At 36.8% G+C, this 23,343-nt stretch overlaps 1 pseudogene; it reads right to left on the bottom strand.

The window, feature by feature from the left end:
* Nucleotides 1-1,796: 1,796 nt before the first annotated feature.
* On the bottom strand, nt 1,797-2,855 carry LOC113184450 (replication factor C subunit 5 pseudogene; annotated as a pseudogene).
* Nucleotides 2,856-23,343: the final 20,488 nt, after the last annotated feature.

Here is a 23,343-nt window from a genome sequence, read left to right as displayed (position 1 = left end):
AGGTCCTTTTGGGAAGCCTCCGTTGGTCCTTTTGAGCATACACCCAACTCTGCTTCTCTCACTTATGAGAACAGAGGAGCTCCCAAAACTCCTTACTGTTTTATACATCAGGCTTCTGCATTAGCATTCACTTGGAGGAAGGAGCTAGTCATTTAGCCACTTTTGGAAACTTCACTATTTCAGGATATTAGAATAATAAAAGGTATGAAAACTGAAGGAAATAGGTCCCGAGAGAAAAAACAATGGATAAAAATTGCCTAAAAGGACTTAAAGGAGGGCCAACTTAACTAATAAGAGGAAACAAATGTAAATTACTTTTAATGAAAATTAGCTAGCTACTGTGAAGAAGCGCTTCAGGAAAAGGAAATATGACTTGTATTTCAGCTCTGAGAGTGAGAGGGTCAGCTTAGAGGGTGGTAATGTTTTAGCTCCTTCTGTTTCTATTCCCTTTGGTGACAGTGTCTAAAACACGACCTTTCCTCTACTGAACACGCAAGGATGTTGATCATTTTCATTAAGGGGATACACGGGGCTGATGGCTGGGAGGAGAGCAGGATGTCCCCTCGAGGATGTCCCCAGTGAGGGGACAGCAGACAGCAAGGGGACTGAAACCTCAAGTTGGAAGACTTAAGCTGACATTCAGTTCCACTGAGAAAGGAAGTTTCCATACCAGCAGGCTCATTATTTGATGGGGATCGAGTGGATTAAAAATATATTGTTAAAATTTGGGTGAGGGACTAGGACGAATGTTGGCCCGGGGTTTGAACACACGGTAGATGAGGCATACTTTTGGGAAGCATATTTCCTTTTTGGCTCTTGTAACTAACTTCTGCTAGCATCAGTTTACTTTGTTGAAGTAAAAAGCAAATGATGCTTCTCTTCCTTCTCTGTTTTCTTTTTTCTTTATATTTTATCTTATAGGTAATAACTTCTTATTCTCTTACATAGCTAACCACATGCTATTAACTTGTATAATCACATTTTTTTTTTAAGGAACAGCCTAAAAGAAAGTTTATTCAGTAATATTACAGATAAGTCAGCATTTCTAATGCTGGCTAAGAAGCAGCATCTCTTGTGGTGAGCACCAAGCTAGCTGCTTTAGCCTTGCTTTAAAGCAAAACTGTAAAAGAGACCACTGTACTGTAGGGTCAGTCCTTTGAGCAGGTCCAGGTTTCGGGTTGGGCTTCATCTGACAGGCCCTCCCAGTATGAAGCAAGTGTAAGCAATGGCCTAGGATGGCATGATTCAGAGACTAGATCTGTATTTAAAACCTCAAGTTTTTTTCCTATTTCCTGAGACCTGCTACAAATTCTACTGCAAGAGGGGAAACAAAAAGATGAGTTTTTTAAAGTGTTCACTGTTTTATAAGAATAGAACAGTTGGGGCCAGAAAGTCACTAGCACCTGTTTATGAAGTAGACAATGCCAAATACTAGGTTGATAAACTTGGGAGGTGATTTCCTTGCATTGAAAGACATTCGGACCACAGTAGATTTGAAAACCTCATGTTACAGACCAAAATGGGGTAGGCCAATTTCCTGTTATCCAAGCACTAAAGGGTAAAAATACTAAAAAAGTAAAAAGCAGTGTAATAAGATAGGTATATGTTAAAATTGTTTTCTATGTTGGTGTTTCAAACAACCAGAGAGTGCTTTTTAAATATCTGCCCGTCCTCTCCTGGACCAAAGTTTTCCAAGACCTGGGCAGACTGGCTTCATCCCATAGCCACACCTATAACTGAGTCCTCTGTTCTCCAGTCAGTGATGGGCCTGAGATGTGGAGATGGGTTTGGAGCACCTAGGCCTCTGCCACAATCAGGTCTCTGGTAACCTGAAAGGCAGCAATGAGGGAGCTCAGCTGAATCTTCTCACTGGTGCCAACAGAAAGCCTGTACTCCATGTCTGCCATTTTGGTCAATAAATGTATTCGAACTGACTATGGAAAGTCCACTCTGTGAACAAATAAGTGAATCTCGGTCAGGATGTCATGCAACACCAAACCCTTCAGAGTTTTCAACTCCATGTTATTTCTGTAGGCTGTAGTGAAGTCCTGATTCAACATCCAGTCCAGAATGTTGGCGATATCAGACTTGAGCGGGTGCCCTGTGCAGGTGTATACAGTCTCCTCTGTCACCTTCCCGAAGGCCATATTGGTGCTCTGCAAAATATTTAGAGCCCTTTGCATATCTCCGCTGAGTCACAAGTGCTTTCATCTCATCTTCACTTATATTGACTTTCTCTTCTTCTATGACATGTTCCAGGCGGAGAACCATGAGTTCAGGTGTCAGGGGACCAAAGCGGAACCTTGTACGCCAAGACTGTAAGGCGGGGATGATCTTGGACAGATAGTTACAATGAGGCAAAATCTGGTATTTTCAGTGAATTTCTCAATCACTCTTCTCAAGGCATTCTGGGCATCCTGCGTCATGGCCTCAGCTTCATCCAAGATCACTAGCTTAAACCCTTTTTAAAATATTGTCCTTGTGCTGGCATAGCTCCGGATTGGCCCCCGAACAATATCTATTCCTCCGTCATCTGAAGCATTCAGCTCCAGGACTGTGGAGCCAAATTCTGTGTCTTTGCACAGCTGTTTAGCACAGGCTAGGATGGTGGACGTCTTTCCTGTCCCTGGAGGGCCGTAAAGAAGCAGGTGTGGCAGTCGGTCTTCACTGGTGAATTTCTGAATGGTATTCAGAATGTCCTGATGAGAAATGAGATCATTCAGTGTCTGTGGCTGGTATTTTTCAACCCAGGACAGGTTCCTGATCTTAGCCGCCACAAGCTGCTGCTGCTGCTGCTACTGCCTGAGCGCTGAGGCCTCCATGGCTGGGAGGCTCAGGTGACCAGGGCCACTGTTGTCGTCGTCGTCATTGTCATCATCGTTGTATCCCCCCAACACCTTCAGGCCTCCAGCTGTGACCGGACTCCCCAGAACCTCCCACATTTTTGTTTAAAAGCACTGCATTTTTTAAAGGAATGAGTACTTTGACATAAAATTTTTAGACTATGTATATGTGCATATACATGTATACCATATGTGTTGGGACACCACTTATCTGTAGATAGTTTATAAACTCTGAGATACACCATGGTTAGGTAGCAGGGAATGATTGAGGGACATGGAATGAGGGGGCTGTTCCTGGAACCCTGGCCCCTATCTTGATGTATCCCAATGCTCACAGCCAGAAGCAAGTGAGGTACTGGAATAAAAACGATCAAAATACTAGGAGACATGGGCTTCCTCTGTGAAACATTTGCTCCCTGTTGAAGAAGTGCTGGGAAGGCTATGAGGCCAGCCAGCCCCTCTGTCTCCTGCTGCATCATTACAATGAAAGTGAGTCTGCCTCATGGTGAGGAGTCCTCCATATCAGGAGAGAACCCTGCCCCTTCTCCAGAGGTAGCTCAGGTGCCCAGAGGAACCTCCTGGTCTGGAATGGTTTACACCCTGCTGCAAAGCCCAGACAAAATCCTAACCACTCCTTTATGATTTTTAGTGGCCTTTCCTGATATGGTACCAGCTAGAACAAGGTACCTAAACTGTGGCTGCACTTAAGAATTGCCTGGGGAGGTTGTTAAGAACAGACTTGTGAGCTCCAGTGTAGACCTACTCCTGAGTCAATTATCTAGGGGTAGGATCTAGGAATTTGTACTTCTAGTAATGATTCTGACTGATTCTGTAATAGGCCAGCAACTCCTTCAAAAGATGTCATTTGAGAGTCACTGATTTGGTACATAAACAACTGTGTTGTCACATCTGTGGAAAGAGCAGCCCTAGAGGTTTAGTGAAATCCAGCCATTTTTGGATTTATGATTTTAGGGACCTTTTTTAATGCAGCATGCTTATAAAACCCAGGCACAGGCAATGGCTCTGGTTTCAGGTGTTTGCTTATTACTGCTATTGCTTGACTCCTGTTCCCATTTCTCTGACTTTACCACCCAAGCACTAGATACTATTCCTGGTCACCCTCTGTTTTGTTGAACAGCTCTCTGCTCCTCTCTGGTTTCCCGATCCACTGCCCTGCTCACCTTCTAGGTCTGGGTGCTTGAATGCAGCTTTGGTTAAAGGACACTCTTTTCCAGGTTTGGTTCATTAGGGTCTCCTTTACCCAGGCCTTGTCAGCAAGTGTCATTAGATTAGACAATGAAACTTCTTAGGGAGTGTTTATCTCTGTGACTAAAATGCCCAACAGGAACAACCTAGAGGAAGAAAAGTTTGTTTGGCTCACGGTTCCAGAGGTTCAGTCGACTCCATAGTGGACTCACCATAGGGCCTAAGGTGAGGGAGGCAGCACATCATGATGGGAGGGTATAGTGGACAAAAGCAGCTCAGGACATGGCAACCAAGAAGCAGAGCTCTGCTCTCCAAGGACAAAATATAAACCCCAAGTCCACACCCGTAGTGACCTACCTCCTCTAGCCATGTCCTACCTGCCTACGGTTACTGACCAGTTAATCCTCAGTGGATTGATCCACCAATTAGGTTACACCCATCATAATCTAATTATTTTACTTCTGAAAATCCTTGCATTGTCTCACATGTGAACTTTTCGGGGGGCAACTCATATCTAAACCACAATGGGGAGGTAATGCATTTTCCTTATTCCTGGTTTTCATAAGGGAAATTTCCCCCCCTATATGCTCCTCTTAGATTCTTTCTTCAGAACCTTTTCACACAATCAAGGCTAGAGTAAATACTCTGATTTGAGATTTTTGAGAAGGAACTGGGCCTATGAAGCTCAGTGCTTTATTCACTCTCTTTTTGTAGGAACAAACTTCCTGACCGAAGCTTACATACTGGTTGGCTCCTCTCTGCTGTACATTAACAGACACAGACCCCAGTGGAGAAAGGCCCAGGGTTGCCCAGTTGGCCTGTGGTACACAACCCTAATTCTCGGGTACATATTATACAGGCAAACCCTCCTGGCTGGGAGACAGACCTAAAGCTATGGCCCTCCACTTACCTTTTGGTAGAAATAAAGGAGGCATTTTGGCTCCAATCTGCTTATTTCTTTGTGTCTCTCTCCGTGCATACAGAATTCAGGTGGGAAAAGAGCAGTGCCATTCACTTTTGTTTCCTTGATCTTTCCCAAATCTATGACATATACATCACATCTACTTTTCCTAATAGCTCAAAATGAGATATGAATCCAGCAGGTAATTTGAAGCACCAAGTCCACGTCTCCCTTCCAATAACTACTGAGTATTTTCTAATGCAAAGGAATATGAGGCATATTCTGAGGAAATCTGTACATCTGTACCTTGCTGAGCATTTAGCTCATTTTGCTGGTAAGATGTTATGGTAAAGTGAAAAGGCAGAGTTGTGTTCAAAACACAGGAGACTAATTGTCGGAGTGCAAAGAGTACTCCATTACTTAAGAGTTGAGTGACCTTAGACATTTTACTTAACCTTCAGAGATTCAGTTTATTTTTCCTTAAAATGAGAATAATGACACCTTCCTCTTGAGATTATAGTGATTAGGTAGTACATTTAAAGTACCTGCTCTGTCTCCCTCCTGTGCAGATCTCATGACTTCCTCTGTAACTACACTGTACCGAATCAGAATGTTTTCTAAATACTATCCTTCACGCCCAGAAAAAAATATGGGATTCTGCTTCACTGTCACCACATCATGGAATTTACTCCCTTGAATGTGCTTTTGTTTTTTTTAAGGAATTTCTCAAGGTGAAGAAGTGAAAAACATTTTTTAAAATATATTTTTATTTTGATTGATGTTTAGTAATTTTATTTACAAAGTACAGTGTGACATTTCAATTTTATATTCAATTCATTATGATCATATCAGGTTAACTGACTATCATCTTAGACATTTATCATTTCTTGTATTGAGAACATTCAAAATCTGTTCTACTAGCTATTTTGAAATATTTAATTAATTAGTTAACTGTAGTTATTCCAGTATGCTATAGGACATTAGAAGTGATTTCTCCTACCCTATTGTACTCCTGTACCTATTAACCATCCTCTCTCTATTGCCCGCTTTCTGGGATCTGGTGACCACTATTCTATTCAACATTTGGGCTTCTACATATTAGGGAGAACATGCAGTATTTGTCTTCCTGTGTCTGACTTATTTCACTTAGCATAATGTCCTCCAGTTCCATCCATGTTGCTGCAAATGACAGAATTTATTTTTTTGACAGTAAAATTCCATTGTGTATATTACCACATTTTCTGCATCCATTTATTTACTGGCAGTTACCTGGATTGTTCTACATTTTAACTATTGTGAACGGTACTACAATAAATGCGGACATGCTGGTGTCTCTTTGACTTACCAACTTCAGGTCCTTTGGCTATATACACCTAATAGTGGGATTGCTGGATGATACATGGTAGTTCTGTTTCTAGCTTTTTAAGGAAACTCCAAACTGTTTTTCATAATGGCTGTGATTTATTTTTTAAATTTTAAAAATTTGTTTTAGTTACTTATACATGACAGTAGAATGCACTTATATATTTTGAATTATCATACATATATGAGATATAATTTCTCATTTTTCTGAGTATACATATTGTAGAGTCACATATTGTAGAATCACATACATACATTCAATAATAATGTCTGTTCATTCTACTATCTTTCTTATCCCCGAATCCTGTGCCTTCCCCTCCTTTCATTTCCCTCTACCTAATCTAAGGTAATGCTATTCTTTTTTTTTTTTTGCATTACAATTCTTAATACACATATATACCACAATTTTTGTATCTTTGTTTATATATAAAGTAAGTTGACACCCAATTCAAGTCTTCATACATGTACTTTGGATAATGATGTCCATCACATTCCACCATCCTTGCTAATCCCCTGCCCCCTCCTTTTCCCTCCCACCCCCATTCCCTATCTAGAAACCATCTATTCCTCCGATGTTCTCCCTCCTTCCCACTATGAGTCAACCTCCTTATATCAGAGAAAACATTCAACATTTGTTCTTTTGGGATTGGCTAACTTCACTTAGCATTATCTTCTCCAACACCATCCATTTACCTGCAAATGCCATGGTTTTGTTCTTTTTTAATGCTGAGTAAAATTCCATTGTGTATATATACCACATTTTTTTTTTATCCATTCATCCACTGAAGGACATCTAGTTTTGCTCCACAGTTTGGCTATTGTGAATTATGCTACTATAAACATTGATGTGGCTGTGTCCCTGTAGTATGCTGTTTTTAAGTCCTTTGGATATAGTCCAAGGAGAGGAATAGCTGGGTCAAATGGTGGTTCCATACTCAGTTTTCCAAGGAATCTCCATACTGCTTTCCAAATTGGCTGCACAGAAATGTATGAATGTACCTTTTTCCCCACATCCTTGCCAACACTTATTGTTGTTTGTATTCCTAATAGCTGCCATTCTGACTGGAGTGAGGTGATGTCTTAGAGTGGTTTTGATTTGCATTTCTCTTATTGCTAGAGATGAGGAGCATTTTTTCATATATTTATTGATTGATTTATATCCTCTTCTGAGAAGGGTCTGTTCAGGTCTTTGGCCCATTTGTTGATTGGGTTATTTGTTTTTTTGTTGTTTATCTTTTTAAGTTCTTTATATACCCTAGAGATTAGTGTTCTATCTGATATGTGAGAGGTAAAAATTTGTTCCCAGGATATAGGTTCTCTGTTCACCTCAAAGATTATTTCTTTTGCTGAAAAGAAACTTTTTAGTTTGATTCCATCCCATTTATTGATTCTTGGTTTTGGTTCTTGCACCGTGGGAGTCTTATTAAGGAAGCTGGGGCCTAATCCCACATGATGAAGATTAGGGCCTACTTTTTCTTCTATTAGATGCAGAGTCTCTGGTTTAATTCCTAGGTCCTTGATCCATTTTGAGTTAAGTTTTATGCATGGTGAGAGATAGGGGTTTAATTTCATTTTGTTGCATATGGATTTCCAGTTTTCCCAGTACCATTTGTTGAAGATGCTATCTTCTCTCCAGTGCATGTTTTTGGCACCTTTGTCTAATATAAGATAATTGTAATTTTGTGGGTTAGTCTCTGTGTCCTCTTTTCTGTACCATTGTTCTACCAGCCTGTTTTGGTGCCAATACCATGCTGTTTTTGTTACTATTGCTCTATAGTATCGTTTAAGGTCTGGTATAGTGATACCACCTGCTTCACACTTCCTGCTTAGGATTGCTTTAGCTATTATGAGTATCTTATTTTTCCAGATGAATTTCATGATTGCTTTTTCTATTTATATGAGGAATGCTATTGGTATTTTGATTGGAATTGCATTAAATCTGTATAGTGCTTTTGGTAGTATGGTTATTGATAATATTAATGCTGCCTATCCAAGAGCAAGGTAGATACTTCCATCTTCTAAGGTCTTCTTTGATTTCTCTCTTTAGGGTTCTATAGTTTTCATTGTATAGATCTTTCACCTATTTTGTTAAGTTGATTCCCAAGTATCTTATTTTTTTTTTTTTGAGGATGTTGTGAATGGGGTAATTTTTCTCTTTTCCTTCTCAGAGGATTTGTCACTGATATACAGAAATGCCTTTGAATTATGGGTGTTTATTTTATATCCTGCTACTTTGCTGAATTCATTCACTAGTTCTAGAAGTTTTCTGGTGGAGTTTTTTTTTTGGGTCTAATAGGAATAGAATCATATTGTCAGCAAATAGAGCTAATTTAAGTTCTTCTTTTCCTATACATATCCCTTTAATTTCTTTTGTTTGTCTAATTGCTCTTGCCAGTGTTTCAAGAACAATGTTGAATAGAAGTGGTGAAAGAGGGCATCCCCGTCTTGTTCCAGATTTTAGAGGGAATGCCTTCAATTTTTTTCTGTTTGAATGATGTTGGCCTGAGGCTTAGCCTTTACATGTTGAGATATGTTTCTGTTATCCCTAGTTTTTCTAGTATTTTGAACATAAAGGGGTGCTGTATTTTGTCAAATGCTTTTTTTCTGCATCTATCAAGATGATCATATAATTCTTATCTTTAAGTCTATTGATGTGATGAATTACATTTATTGATTTCCATATGTTGAACCAGCCTTGCATCCCTGGGATAAATCCCACTTGATCATGGTGCACAATTTTTTGATATGTTTTTGTATTTGATTTGCCAGAATTTTATTGAGAATTTTTGCATCTATGTTATTAGAAATATTGGTCTGAAGTTTTCTTTCTTTGAAGTGTCTTTGTCTGGTTTTGGAATCAAGGTGATATTGGCCTCATAGAATGAGTTTGGAAGTGCTCCTTCTTTTTCTATTTCCTGAAATAAATTGAAGATTATTTGTATTAGTTCTTCTTTAAAGGTCTTGTAGAACTCAGCTGTGTATACATCCGGTCCTGAGCTTTCCTTCGTTGGTAATCTTTTTTGATGGCTTCTTCTATTTCCTCACTGGATAATGGTCTGTTAAGTTGTGTATATCTTCCTGACTCAATCTGGGCAGATCATATGACTTAAGGAATTTGTCGATGCCTTCAATGTCTTATATTTTATTGGAGTATAAGGTTTCAAAATAATTTCTAATTATCTTCTGTATTTCTGTAGTGTCTGTTGTGATATTGCCTTTTTCATAACATATGCTGGTAATTTGAGTTCTCTCTCTCCTTCTCTTCATTAGCATGGCTAAGGGTCTATCAATTTTATTTATTTTTTCAAAGAACCAACTTTTAGTTTTGTCAATTTTTTCAACTGTTTCTTTTGTTTTAATTTCATTGATTTCTGCTCTAATTTTAATTATTTCTTGCCTTTTACTGCTTTTGCTGATGATTTGTTCTTTTTTTCTAGGGCTTTGAGATATAGTGTGAGGTCATTTATTTGTTGACTTTTTCTTTTTTTAAGGAATGAACTCCATGCAATGAATTTCCTCTTAGTAATGCTTTCATAGTATCGCAGAGAATTTGATATCTTGTGTCTGTGTTCTCATTTACCTCTAAGAATTTTTAAATATCCTCCTTGATGTCCTCTGTAATCCATTGTTCATTCAGTAGCATATTGTTCAGTCTCCATGTGATGCATAAATTTTTATTTTTTATTTTGTTGTTCATTTCCAATTTCATTCCATTATGATTTGATAAAATTCATGGTAGTATCTCTACTTTTTTGTATTTGCTAAGAGTTGTTTTGTGGCATAGTATATGGTCTATTTTAGAGAAGGATCCATGTGTTGCTGAGAAGAAAGTGTATCCACTTGATGCTGGTTGAAATATTCTATATATGTCAGTTAAGTGTAAGTTATTAATTGTGTTATTGAGCTCTATAGTTTCTTTATTCAACTTTTATTTGGAAGATTTATCCAGTGGTGAGAGGATTGTTAAAGTCACCCATGATTATTGTGTTGTTGTCAATTTGACTCTTGAATTTGAGAAGAGTTTGTTTGATGAACATAGCTATACCATTGTTTTGGGCATATATATTTATGATTATTATGTCTTGTTGATATATTGTTCCCTTGAGCAGTATGTTATGTCCATCTTTATCCCTTTTGATTAACTTTGGCTTGAAATCTACTTTATTTGATATGAGTATGGACACCCCTGGTTGCTTCTGTAGTCCATGTGAATGGTATGATTTTCCCCAACCTTTCACCTTTAGTCTGTGTATGTCTTTTCCTAACAGATGAGACTCCTGTAGGCAGCATATTGTTGATATTTTTTTAATCCAATCTGCTAGCCTTTGTCTTTTGATAGGTGAGTTTAAGCCATTAATATTTAGGGTTACTATTGAGATATGGTTTGTATTTTCAGCCATATTTGTTTATTTTTGTTATTTAACTTGACTTGGTTTTCCTCTTTGATTAGTTTTTCCTTTAGTGTGCTACCTTCCTCTGCTGGTTTCCATTGTTGATTTTCGTTTCCTCTTCATGAAATATCTTGCCCAGGATGTTTTGTAGTGCTGGTTTTTTAGCTATAAATTCTTTTAACTTTTGTTTATCATGGAAGGTTTTTTATTTCATCTTCAAATTTGAATCTTAATTTTGCTGGATACAAGATTCTTGGTTGGCACCCATTATCTTTCAGAGCTTTAAATATGTTCTTCCAGGATCTTCTAGCTTTCAGCTTCTGTGTTGAAAAATCTGCCATTATCCTAATTGGTTTGCCTCTATATGTAATCTGATTCCTTTCTCTTGTGGCTTTTAAAAATTCTCTCCTTATTCAGTATGTTGGACATTTTCATTATAATGTGTCTTGGTGTAGATCTGTTGTGATTTTGCACATTCGGAATCCTGTAGGCTTCTTGGATATGTATTTCTGTTTCATTCTTTAAGTCTGGAAAGTTTTCTGATATTATTTCATTGAACAGATTGCTCATTTCTTTGGTTTGGACCTCTATTCCTTCCTCTATCCCCAAAACATATTTATTGGATGTTCTGCCCGTGGTTTCTTATCATTTTCACTGTGCTGTTTTCTTCTTTTCAAGATGATATACTTTATCTTCACTGTCTTATGTCCTGTCTTCTATGTGGTCTACACTATTGGTAATGCTCTCGTTTGAGTTTTTAATTTGGTTTATTATTTCTTTCATTTCAAGAATTTCTATTTTTTTTTATAACCCCTATCTCCTTGTTCAGTTGATCTTTTCTTCTTGGATTTGTTTATGTAGCTCATTGTCAAAATGATCTTTCACTGCCTGTATTTGTTATATATGTCTTCTTTGAGATCCCAAAACATTTTAATCATGTTTATCCTGAAATCTTTATCTGTAATTTTCTTCTGCTGTAGATGGCAATTCTTCTAATGATGTCTTCCCTTGTCTTTTCATGTTGCTCTTTTTTCCAGCTGTATGTGACTTGTATGTTATTGTTTTTACCCTATAGATTTTTAGTACTCTTGTATGGTTCCAAGATCCCTCCTTTGTGGGGAAGGACAATGTTAACAGATCCTAATATTAACAGTACATCACCTATGAACAAATTATTGTTATTAAGACATTTATATTTTGTCTCAATGTCCAGAAATGTTGTATTCAATTATTATTTAAAATATAATAAGTTTCATAAAAGGTGTGCAGTTTCTGGTGACGGACAGTGAACTTGGGGTCAGGTGTAGGACAATATGCTAAGGGGGAAAGATGTGAGGGTATGGGGTTCATATAACTTAGGAAATTTGAAGGAGATCTCTAATGAAGAGGGTTAGAAGCAGGGAAAAGATAAGAGGTAATTTGGGATAGACAAGTACGTGGGATGACGGTAGAGAACATAAAAACAGATATACATATGTATTTAGAAAATCACAGGATGTTAAAATAGTAAAATTTGGAGGATACAAGTAGAAGAAATAAGAAAAAAGGGAAAGAAAGAAATAAAGAGAAAAGAGAGAGAAGAAATAGAAAAAAAAGAGAGAGATAATAAAAAAAACCCGGGATGGGGGGAGAGGCCTTATGCAATTCCTCTGTATTATATTATTCATGTGACTTAGTTCTCATAGTTCTATTTCATGTAAGTTCTTGGTTTCACATATGTTGGGGTTGTGAGGGCCAGAGGATAGAAGGGTAGAGGAGGAAGAATAAGGATAAGAAGGCTAAATAAATAAATAAATAAGCAACAACAACAAACTCTTAGAATTCCATTTCCTTTCTGCTTCTCTTCTCTTCCAGGAGTTGTCTTAACCAGGGTGAGAAGACTTGAGCCCTCCCCTGTATTGTCTCCCTCTCCTGCCTGGAGCTTCCCAATTCTGTTCTCTGATTTGCTTCACTTTTTTAGACCCCTCACTTCCTTTGCTTATCAGGTCCCAACTGCAGGACCTCTCACCCTCAGGGTTGCGCCAGATGGACTGTGTCCTGGTCGGTCGCACTGTGCTCCTCCAGGTCGCACTGTGCTCCTCCAGGTCGCACAGTGCGACCTGGACTGTGCTCCCGTTCAGCTGAGAGCGTTTTTTTTTGTGCTGGGTAGTCACTAATCGCAGCTGGGTAGGTGGGGAGGGAGGGGAAGTTGGAAACCAGGTGCCTGTTCCAACAGAGGTCCGTGCTGGTGCTGATAGCCATGCCCACCAAAAAATGGTGAGAGAGGTTTTCCAAGATGGAGTCGCTCTGCTACCAGTGCTGGGGTGTCCAGTAAGGTGGGGGGGGGGCTCAGATGGCTTTGTACTGTGGCTAGATTGGAGCCATGTGGCCCATGTGGGAGTGCAGCTGATTAGGTGACTCTGGTGTACCTTGAGAGCCGTGTGCGCTAGAACTGCGGGCTTTGTGTCCGGAGTCTACTGGAACACAGAGGCTCTGATTTCTGTGCAGGTGGTTGCAGCTCTGATGATTTCTGCGAAAATATAGGGGTCCTGTCTTATGCTCTGAGATGTTGTACTCCGTCTAGGTGAGACCTTGTGGAAACGCTGCCTGTTTTCTTGGTTTAATTCCACAGAGCAGCCAGAAACAGTACCTTCTCTATTCTGCCATCTTGGATCCCCCATAGCTGTGATTTATATTGCCACTGACAGGATGTGAGCGTTCCCTTTTTAATTTGCTATTTTCTGTCTTTTTGATAATAGCCATTCTAACTGGGTGGTTTTGATTTGTATTTCCCTGACAATTAGTGAGGTTGAGTCTTTGTATATCCTCTTTGGAGAAACATCTATATAGGTCATTCACCTATTTTTTTAATAGGATTTTTTTTTGTTTGTTTCCTATTTTTTTTTAGTTCCTTATATATTTTGGAAATTAATCCATTGTCAGATAAATTGTTTGCAAATACCTATTCTGTGGTTGTCTCTTCACTCTGACAGTTATTTATTTTTTGGAGAATCATTTTAGTTTGACCTAACCTACTTGTTAATTTTTGTTTTGTAGCTTGTGCTTTTTGGGCCATATAAAAAAAAGTCTTTTCCCAGACCAATGTCCTGAAGTGTTTCACCTGCATTTTCTTCTGGCAGTTTCTTAGGTTTAGGTTCTTATGTTTAAGTCTTTGACCTATTTTGAGTTGATTTTTTTTGGAGAGATAGGAATCTAGTTTTTTTCCTCTACATGTGGATTTCCTGTCTTCTCATTGCCATTTGTAGGAGAGGATTTTCTTTCTCTAAGTTCTTTTTTCTTTCTGTAAGTTCTTGCTGCCTTTGTCAAAAAACAGTACATTGTAAAAATATGGATTTATTTCTGTTTTTTTCTTTCTCTCTTTTTTTTTTTGGCCCTGTGGATTGAACTCCAGGGCACTCTATCACTGAACTACATAATTAGCCATTTTTATTTTTTAATTTTGAGATGGGGTCTTACTAAGTTGAGGTCCTTGCTAGCTTGCTGAGGCTGATCTTGAACTTCTGATCCTCTTTCCCCAGCCTCCTGAGTCACTGGGATTGCAGGCATGGACCACCATGCCCAGTCTGGGTTCTCTATTCTGTTGCATTGGTCTATTTGTCTGTTTTTACACAAGTACCATGCTGTTTGGTTACTGTCACTTTATAGTATGTTTTGAAATCAGGTATTGCAACGGCTCCAGCTTTGTTCTTTTTTTCTTAAGATTGCCTTGACTGTTTGAGGTTCTTTGTGGCTCCATGTGAATTTTAGGAGTGGCTTTGCTATTTTTGTGAAGTACGTCATTGGCATTTTGATAGGAATTACATTGAATATGTTGATTGCTTTGTATAGGATGAACATTTTAACAATATTAATTCTTCCTGTTCATGAATATGGAATGTCTTTTCATTTTGCATGTATGTGTCATCTTCAACTTCTTTTATTAGTGATTTTATTAATTATAGAGATCATTTACTTCCTTGTTTAAATTTATTCCTAGATATTTTTTTATTATTATTATTATTTTGACTTTTATGAATGAGATTGCTTGCTTTTTTCTTCTTTAAAAATATTTTTGCTATTTTCTTTTTTCTATACTATTGGTACATTATAATTATACATATAGTGGGATTCATTTTTACATATTTGTATATGCACATGATGTAACAATTATAATTTGGTTAATATCTTTCCCTACTATTTCCCCTTTCCCTTCCATCCTCACTCCCCCTTGTCCCTTTCCTCTGCTTTTCTGATCTCCCTTCATTTTCATGAGACCCTGACCCCTACTTTTTTTTCCTTCTCTAACTTTTACATATGAGAGAAAACATATGACCCTTGACTTTCTGAGTTTGGCTTATTTCACTTAACATAATGCTCTCAAGTTTCATGTATTTTCCTGCAAATGACATAGTTTCATTTTTATTTATGGCTGAATAAAAGTCCATTGTGCATAAATACCACATTTGCTTTATCCATTTATCCATTGATAGACACCTAGCCTGGTTCCATAGTTTGACTATTGTGCTTCGATAAACAGGTATGCATTTATCTCTATGATATGATCAATTTAATTCTTTAGGATAAACACAGAGGAGTGGTATAGCTGGGTCATATGGTGGCTCCATTCCTAGTCTTTTGAAGAATTTTCTTCCTGTTTTCCATTCTACTAATTTCCAACCCCATCTACAATGTTAAAGTTTTCCTTCCCCACAACATTCTCTTTAGCATTTATTATTGTTTATATTCTTGATGGCTGCCATTCTAACTGGAGTGAGATAAAAATCTCAGTGTAGTTTTGCTTTGAATTTTTCTAATTGTTAATGGTATTGAATATTTTTTCATATATTTGTTGGCCATTTGTATTTTTTCTTTGGAAAGTGTTCTTGATTGGGTTATTTGGTTTTTTCTTGTTATTAATTTTGAGTTCTGCATATTAATACATTCTGGATAATAATTCTCTGCCAGAAAAGTAGCAAACATTTTTTCTCATTCTGTGGGTTCCCTATTTACAATCTTAATTGTTTCCTTTCTGTCTAAAAAAAAAATCTTTTTTAAAAACTCTGATGCCATCTCACTAATTCTTGGTGTTAGCTTCTGAGCTTAAGGAGTCTTATTGCAGTTCCTATATATTGGAGCATTGACCCTACATTTTCTCCTAGGAGTTTCAAAGTTTCTGTTCAAATTCCTAGGTCTATGATCCATTTTGTGTTGACTTTTGTTCTGGTGAGAGATAAGGATCTTGTATAATTCTTCCACATATGGACAACCCATTTTTCCAGTACCATTGTTAAAATGGCTATCTTTCTACAATGTTTTTGGCACCTTTGTCAAGTTCAAATTACTGTATCTATATGTGTTTTTCTCCATGTATTCTATTCTGTTCCATTGGTTTATATGTCTGTTTTTTATGCCAATACTATGCAGTTTTTGTTACTACATAACATTGTTTGAAGTTGGGTATTGCAATGCTTCCAGTGGGATTTTTTTCCTTTTAGAATTGCTTTGGATATTTTTGAATATTCTGGATCTTTTATTATTTTGAATAAATTTTAGGTCTTTTTTCCTAATTCTGTGAAGAATATCATTGGTATTTTGATGGGAATTGCATTTAATCTATATGTTGTTTTTGGAAACAAATCAATTTTAGCATTATTAATTCTGCCTATCCATGAACAAGGGAGGTCTTTCCATCTTCTGGTGTCTTTTTCAATTTCTTTCTTCAGTTTTCTGTAGTTTTCATTATAGAGATCTTTCACTTCTTTGGTTAGATTTATTTTGAGATATTTTATTTTAGAGTATCATGAATGGAATTGTTTTCCTGATTTCTTTCTCAGCAGATTCATTATTGATGTATAGACAAACTATTGATTTTTATGTAGATTTTATATCTTGTTACTTTGATGGATTTTTTTCTTAACTCTAGCAGTTTCTGGTGGAACTTTTTGGATCTTCAAAGTATAGGATTATATCCTCTGCAAACAGGGATAATTTGACTTCTTCCTTTCCTATTTTTATCCTTTTAATTTTCTTCTCTTGCCAAATTGCTCTGGGTAGAATAGTAGTTGTGAAGGTGGATGTCTTTGTCTTATTCTAGATTTTAGAGTAGGTGCTTTTAGTTTTTCCTCATTAAGTACAATGGTGGTTTTAGATTTGTCCTATATAGCCTTTCCAATGTTGAGGCAATTTCATATTCTTTTTTTTTTAGTATTTCTATCATACATGGGTGCTGAAATTTTGAAGGCTTTACATTGAGATAACTATGTGATTTTTGTCTTTAATTATATTTATGTGGTGAATTACATTTAATAATTCATGTATATTAAATCACCCTTGCATCCCTGGAATGAAACCAATTTGGTCATGATATACAATCTTTATATGTTGTTGAATATGATTTGATAATATTTTATCAAGGATTTTTCATCCATGTTCATCAGGAATGTTGTTCTGAAAGTTTCCTTTTCTTGATGTGTCTGATTTTGGCTTCAGTCTGACACTGGATTTATAGACTGAATTGGAAGTGTTCTACCCCTTTCTCTTATATGAAATAATTTGAGGAACATAAGCATTAGTTCTTCTTTAAAGATCTGGTAGAATTTATCTGAGAATCTATCTGGTACTAGGCTTTTCTTTGTTGGAAGGCTTTTTATGACTGCTTCAATTTCCTTGCTAGTTATTGGTCTATCTAGGTTTTCTATATCCTCTTGGTTCAATTTTGACAGGCCATATGTGTCTATAAATGTATCTTTTTTCCCCCTAGATTTTCTAATTTGTTGGAGTATAGATTTTCAAAATAGTCCCTAATGCTCTTCCTGATTTCTGTGATAATATATTCTTTATCATCTCTAATTTTATTAATTTAGGTCTTTTCCCTTTTTTCTTGTGGTTACTTTGGATAAGGGTTTATCAATTTTGTTTATCTTTTCAAAGAACAAATTCTTTACTATATTGATTTTTTTGTTTTTTTATATTATTTATTTCACTGATTTTGGCTCTGATCTTAATTATTTCCTGCCTTCTATTGATTTTGGAATTGTTCTTGTTTTTCTAGGGTCTTAGGCTATTTATTTGTGATATTTCTTATTTTTTTATTTATACACTCATAGCTGTAGAATTTCTCTTAGAATCACATTCATAATGTCCCAGAGGTTCTGGTATGTTGTATCATTATTCTCATTTGTTTCTAATAACTTTTGAATTTCTCCCCTAATTTTTTTCTATCAGCTATTCATCATATAAAATGAATTTGAAGGTGTATTGTTCAATATCAATGGGATTATATAATTTCTGTAGTTTTTATTGTTGTTGGTTTCTAATTTTATCCCAGTATTATCTGATAAGATGTATGATCTAATAAGAATTATATTAAATTTTAAAAATTTTGTTATGTGTTGCTTTGTGGACTGTAATTTGGTCTATTTTGGAGAAGGTCCCATGAGCATCTGAGAAGAAAGCAAATTTGGCTTTTATTGGAGGAAATATTCTATAGATATCTGTTAATTTCAGTAATCTCTAAAATTTTTTAGTCCTAAAGAGTTTTTACTGAGCTTATGTCTGGATGACCTATTTATTAGTGAAAAAGATATGTTGAAATCCCCCAGTATATTGTACTGCAGTTCTGAGTCTTTAAGTCAGGCTATGGCTACTTTATGTAAGTAGGTGCATCAGTGTTTGGGGCATAAATGTATTGTACATTATATATTCTTTCTGGATTGTTGCATTTCCAAAGAAGTGACCTTCTTTGTCTCTTCTAGTTTTGGCTTGAAGTCTGCTTTGTCAGAATGAGACTATATAGTCTTGTTTTCTGGATCCATTAGCATGAATTATTATTTTCTACCCTTTCACTTTTAGCCTGTGGCTTTCTTGGCCTGTAAGATGAAGCTGCTACAAACAACACAAAGTTAGGTGTTGTTTTAGAATCCACCCTGCTGGTTTGTGTCTTTCAATTGGAGAGTTGAAACCATTCACATACAATGTTATTATAGAGAGATGTTTATGAATTGCTGCCATTTTGATTTATTTCTAATATTAATTTGGTCTTATTATTTGCTCAGCTACTCTTTAAATGAAATGTATCCATTTCTGAGCTCTGGAGTTTGTTTTTGAGTTCTTCTGTGTGTAGTATTTCTGTACACATTTTCTTTAGTGCTGGCTTAGCAGCCATGAATTCTTTTAGTTTTCATTTACCTCGAATGGTTTTTATTTCTTAAATTCTAAAGGATAGTTTTGCTGTATATGGTACAAGTTGATTTCAAGTCCTCCTGGATTTTATAGTTTGTACTGAGAAATCAGAAGTGATTCTAATTGACTTGCCCCTAAATGTATTTTGACATTTTTCTCTTGAGGCCTTTACAGTTCTATCCTTGTTGTGTTTGTTAGGCATTTAAATTATTATGTGTCATGGAGAAATTCTTTTTTGATCTTGTCTATTTGTGTTCTTAATGCCTACTGTATCTGGATGGCCATCTCATTCCCAAGGTTTGGAAAGTTTTCTGTTGTTGTTTCCCTGAAGAGGCTATCCATTTCATTATCCTGCATCTCATGATGCTCTTTGGTTCCAGTGATTCTTAAATTTGGTCTCTTAGGCTGGGTATGGTGGTGCACACCTGTATTCCAAGTGGCTTGGGGGGCTGAGGTAGGAGGATCATGTGTTCAAAGCCAGCCTCAACAAAAAGCAAGGTGCTAAGCAACTCAGTGAGACCCTGTCTTTAGATAAAATATAAAATAGGGCTGGGGATATGGCTCAGTGGTTGAGTGCCCCTGAGTTCAATCCCTAGTACAAAAAAAATTGGTCTTAATGTCGTCCCAGAGTTCTTAAATATTCTGATCATAATTATTTATTTTCTTTTCTTTAATACTGTCTGAATGTTCAAGACTGGCCACATTGTCTTCCAGCTCTGAGATTCTCTTTTCTTCATGGTCTACTGTATTATTATTATTATTTTATTTGACTTATTATGCCTTTCACTTATAAGATTTCTGTTTGATTTCTTTTTAATATCTTATTTTCTTATTGAATTTTAACTTTTAAATCCAATATTGACTTCCTCAATTCATTTAGATGTTTTTATGTGTTCTCTTGAGGTTTATTGATCATTTTCATAATTATCTTTTGAATTCTTTTTATGATATCCATTTCAATAGTTTAGAGTTAGTTGCTGGTGAATTATGAATTTTACTGGGGTTCATGAAACCTTGTTTTTTCATATTTCTTGTATTCTTCTGTTGGGTTTTGTTCATATGTTAGAAAATTTCTTTTGCTTTTATGTCTGGGTCTTTTTGAGGCACAGCCTTCTCTTGGAGATGTGTCTGAGATACCAGGTTTTTGTGAGTTACTTAATATATTTCCAAGTGGGTTTCCTAGTATAGTTTCCCTGCTAGTTGTTCAGTTATGATTATTGTATTTTGATATGGTATATATTGTGTCAAAGATTGAGAAGGACTCACAAAAGTGGGATCTTTCTTATAAGTTAGGCAGTTGTGTTGTTTACAGCAGGGTATGTGGATTTCACTCTCTATGATTGATCTTCTAGACTTAGCAGTTCTGTATATTCTTAAAGGAATGGGAGAAATCTAGATTGACACCCTTTATAGATGCAATGTACACAGTCCTTTGTGTTATTTCTCTGTTTTTGTTGTAGGAGAAGATGTCTTTGAGTAGGATCTGAGGGCCCTCTTACACATTTCTCCTTGGAGTCTGGTTGTTGGTTTGGGATCATTCTCTTCTATTCTTTTTTTATTTTGTATTTTGTACTTTATATTTGTATTTTGAAGTTTTAACATGGTTAGTTTGAATTAGAGTAAGGTGTGTTGCCTCTTGGCTGGGTTGTGGGTATAGATCATGAGCAGAGACTCACCCTGTGAACTTATGGCACCCCAGCATATTCCTCTCACCTCACAGAAAAAGGGGACACAAACACTAGCAGCAAGTAATAAACAGCATTAAAATAAATACTCAGTGCCTACTATGACATTTACAATACTAATTACCATAAAATAGGAATGGCAGAGCCATCAATTTTCTATAGTAACAACACTGAATAGTCATAAACTAGATCTAACATTAAAATAAACAGATGTCAGTTATGACACCCACAGTACTAATAACTTCAACAACATGAATTAAATCATATAAATTAAATAATTCTAAAAGATAAATACACATAAATATGTAGTTAAATATTCTTATATTTACACCAAAATAAATGTAAGTAAAATATAGTTCATTAAGAGAAAAAAGTGGAGTAGGAAGGTAAGAAAGTTTTGAATCTTCAAAATGAGAATAGAGAGAAAGTAGAAGAGATGTAGCAAGTGATGGTTATAAATAAAGAGGAGAAAAAAGAAACAAGATGAATAAAGAGAGAGTAAGAGAGTTTAGGTTTTAGAGGGAGGAATGAAACAGTAATAAGAGAAACATGAACAAAAACAACAACAAAAAACAAAAGAAACAAAAGCCCTAATCCTCAAAAGACAAAACAAGGAAAAATAACAGATATAAAAGATAAAATTAAAAACGTATATTTAAATCTCTCTCTGTCTCTCTGTGTCTCTCTGTATCTCTCTCTCTCTCTCTCTCTCTCTCTCTCTCTCTCTCTCTCTCACACACACACACACACACACACACACACACACACACACTCACACACACAAAGGAAAAATATTCTTATTGAAAAGTCAAAGAATCATCTCTGCTGAGGTAGTCAAAATTGTCAACAAGGATGGATGTTCACTGCCTATTCCACATACCATTTCTTTCCATTTCTTCTTGGACTATGTACCCCATAGAGCAAGGGTTGGGGGTCATTAAACCCTGCCTTTTTGAGTATTGCTCTCAAAAAGCTGGAGTGGCATGAAAATGAACCTGGTTAAAATAGCTCTCAGCTTCCCTTCTCAGGATTCTAGGTAGACATAATGGAAGTAGTATTGATTTGGAGATTTGTCTGGACACACTCAACCAGTGAACTCCCAGGACAGGGCTGATGCAGTGTTCAAAATGGGAAATTCCAGCTACAGCATGTACCTCTGATCAGACCTTTGAGTTGGGCATGGTGGCACATGCCTATAATCACAGTGACTTAGGAGGATGAGGCAGCTGTATTGCAAGTTTGAGGCCAGCCTCAGCAACTTAGTGAGAGCCTGTCTCAAAACAAAGTCATTTAAAAAGGGATGGATGTAACTTGGTGGTAAAACACCCCTGGGTTCAATCTCCAGTATCAAGGGGGTAAAAAAAAAGACCCTTGGGATTTTGTTGGATATTAGGTCAATATAACTCTAGGTTTAGGCAGATGCTGGGCATCTAGATCTCAGGGTCCCAGAAAAATTCTATTCACAGGATGGGGAAGCTAACCCTCCATAAGCCTTGTACACTCCACCACTCATGAATATCGCCTTCCCAGGCTCAGTCCTCAAGTGTAATCATGCCCACCTGTTGAGTTTCCCCACCCTCTTCACCTGGTCATGGGAGCCACCAGACTCAGAAGGAGACTGAGTTGTATTCCTCTTTATATCTCTGACTTGAATCCCCTTGGGTACAATTTTGTCTGTACCCATTTAAATCATGTTCTGCTAGGTACACACTAGATCACATGGTAGGCACTTGCTGGTACAGTGTGGAAATATTTGTTATGATCTCCCAATAAACTGCAGGGTGCCTTCTACAAGATGACTCCCACCTCAGCTCGCCACTTGCCAGCTAAGAAACATAGAACCCTTCAAAATCAGCTTGCAATGCAATTTCTGATTCAGCTGAGTTCAGGCTGCTTTTCTACAGGTTTTTCCATGCCAAATTTGTCCATTGAATTTCTGTTTGGATTACCCCTCCCTTCTGTGGTGAACCGGTGCCACTAGTGCCATTGGTTTGGCTTCAATGTATTCTTTCTTGTCCTTTGTTCAGATCACCTGGGTTTTTTAGTCTCCAAGAGTCTCTTACTGTCTAATATTGAATTCAGTGAGTTCCCTATGTCACCCACCTTGCTGGAAAGCGGTATTCCTGGTGCTTGAATCCTGAGCCACAGAGCAACTGGAAAATGCAGTCTTCCTCTCTAATCTGCCATCTTGAATATCTGGGATTGCTTTCTTGATTTCTTTCTCAAAAATTTTGTTGTTTTCACATAAAAAATGATACTTGTTTTTGTATGTTGATTTTTTTTAAATCCTCAACCTTACTGAGCTCGTTTATTAATTCTAATAGTTTGTGGTGGAATCTTAGTTTTTTGTATATATAAAACGATGTCATCTGCAAACAGGGATAATTTGAATTCCTCATTTCCTTTTGGATTGCCCTTTATTTTTCTCTCTGGCCTTATTGTTATGGCTAAGATTTCTAATATGCTATTGAACAAGAGTGGAGAAAGTGGACTGTCATGAGGTGGTGAGTGTCTCACCAGGGTAATTCTTCCTGCTCAGGAGTGAATAAGCCACCCGAGAAAACAGAGTCTGAAATAATTATGAAGAAATAAAATATAGAGTCAAGGAATAGGTTTTAAAAGCAGGGTACCTGATAGGTTCAGCCCACACGGATGCTGGAGATGAACAACTAGAAAATGGCTCCAGTGGTTGTATTTAACATCAAAGGCAGGGATAAGTTTTCAAGGATAAGAGTCTTGCTTCATGGTGTCTTGCAGTCAAAATGTTGATTGGCATCTTGGTGGGCTACACCCAT

This window comes from Urocitellus parryii, chromosome 4 (assembly GCF_045843805.1).
Source record: "Urocitellus parryii isolate mUroPar1 chromosome 4, mUroPar1.hap1, whole genome shotgun sequence".
NCBI lineage: Eukaryota > Metazoa > Chordata > Mammalia > Rodentia > Sciuridae > Urocitellus > Urocitellus parryii.
This window is presented reverse-complemented; position numbering and strand designations above follow the sequence as displayed.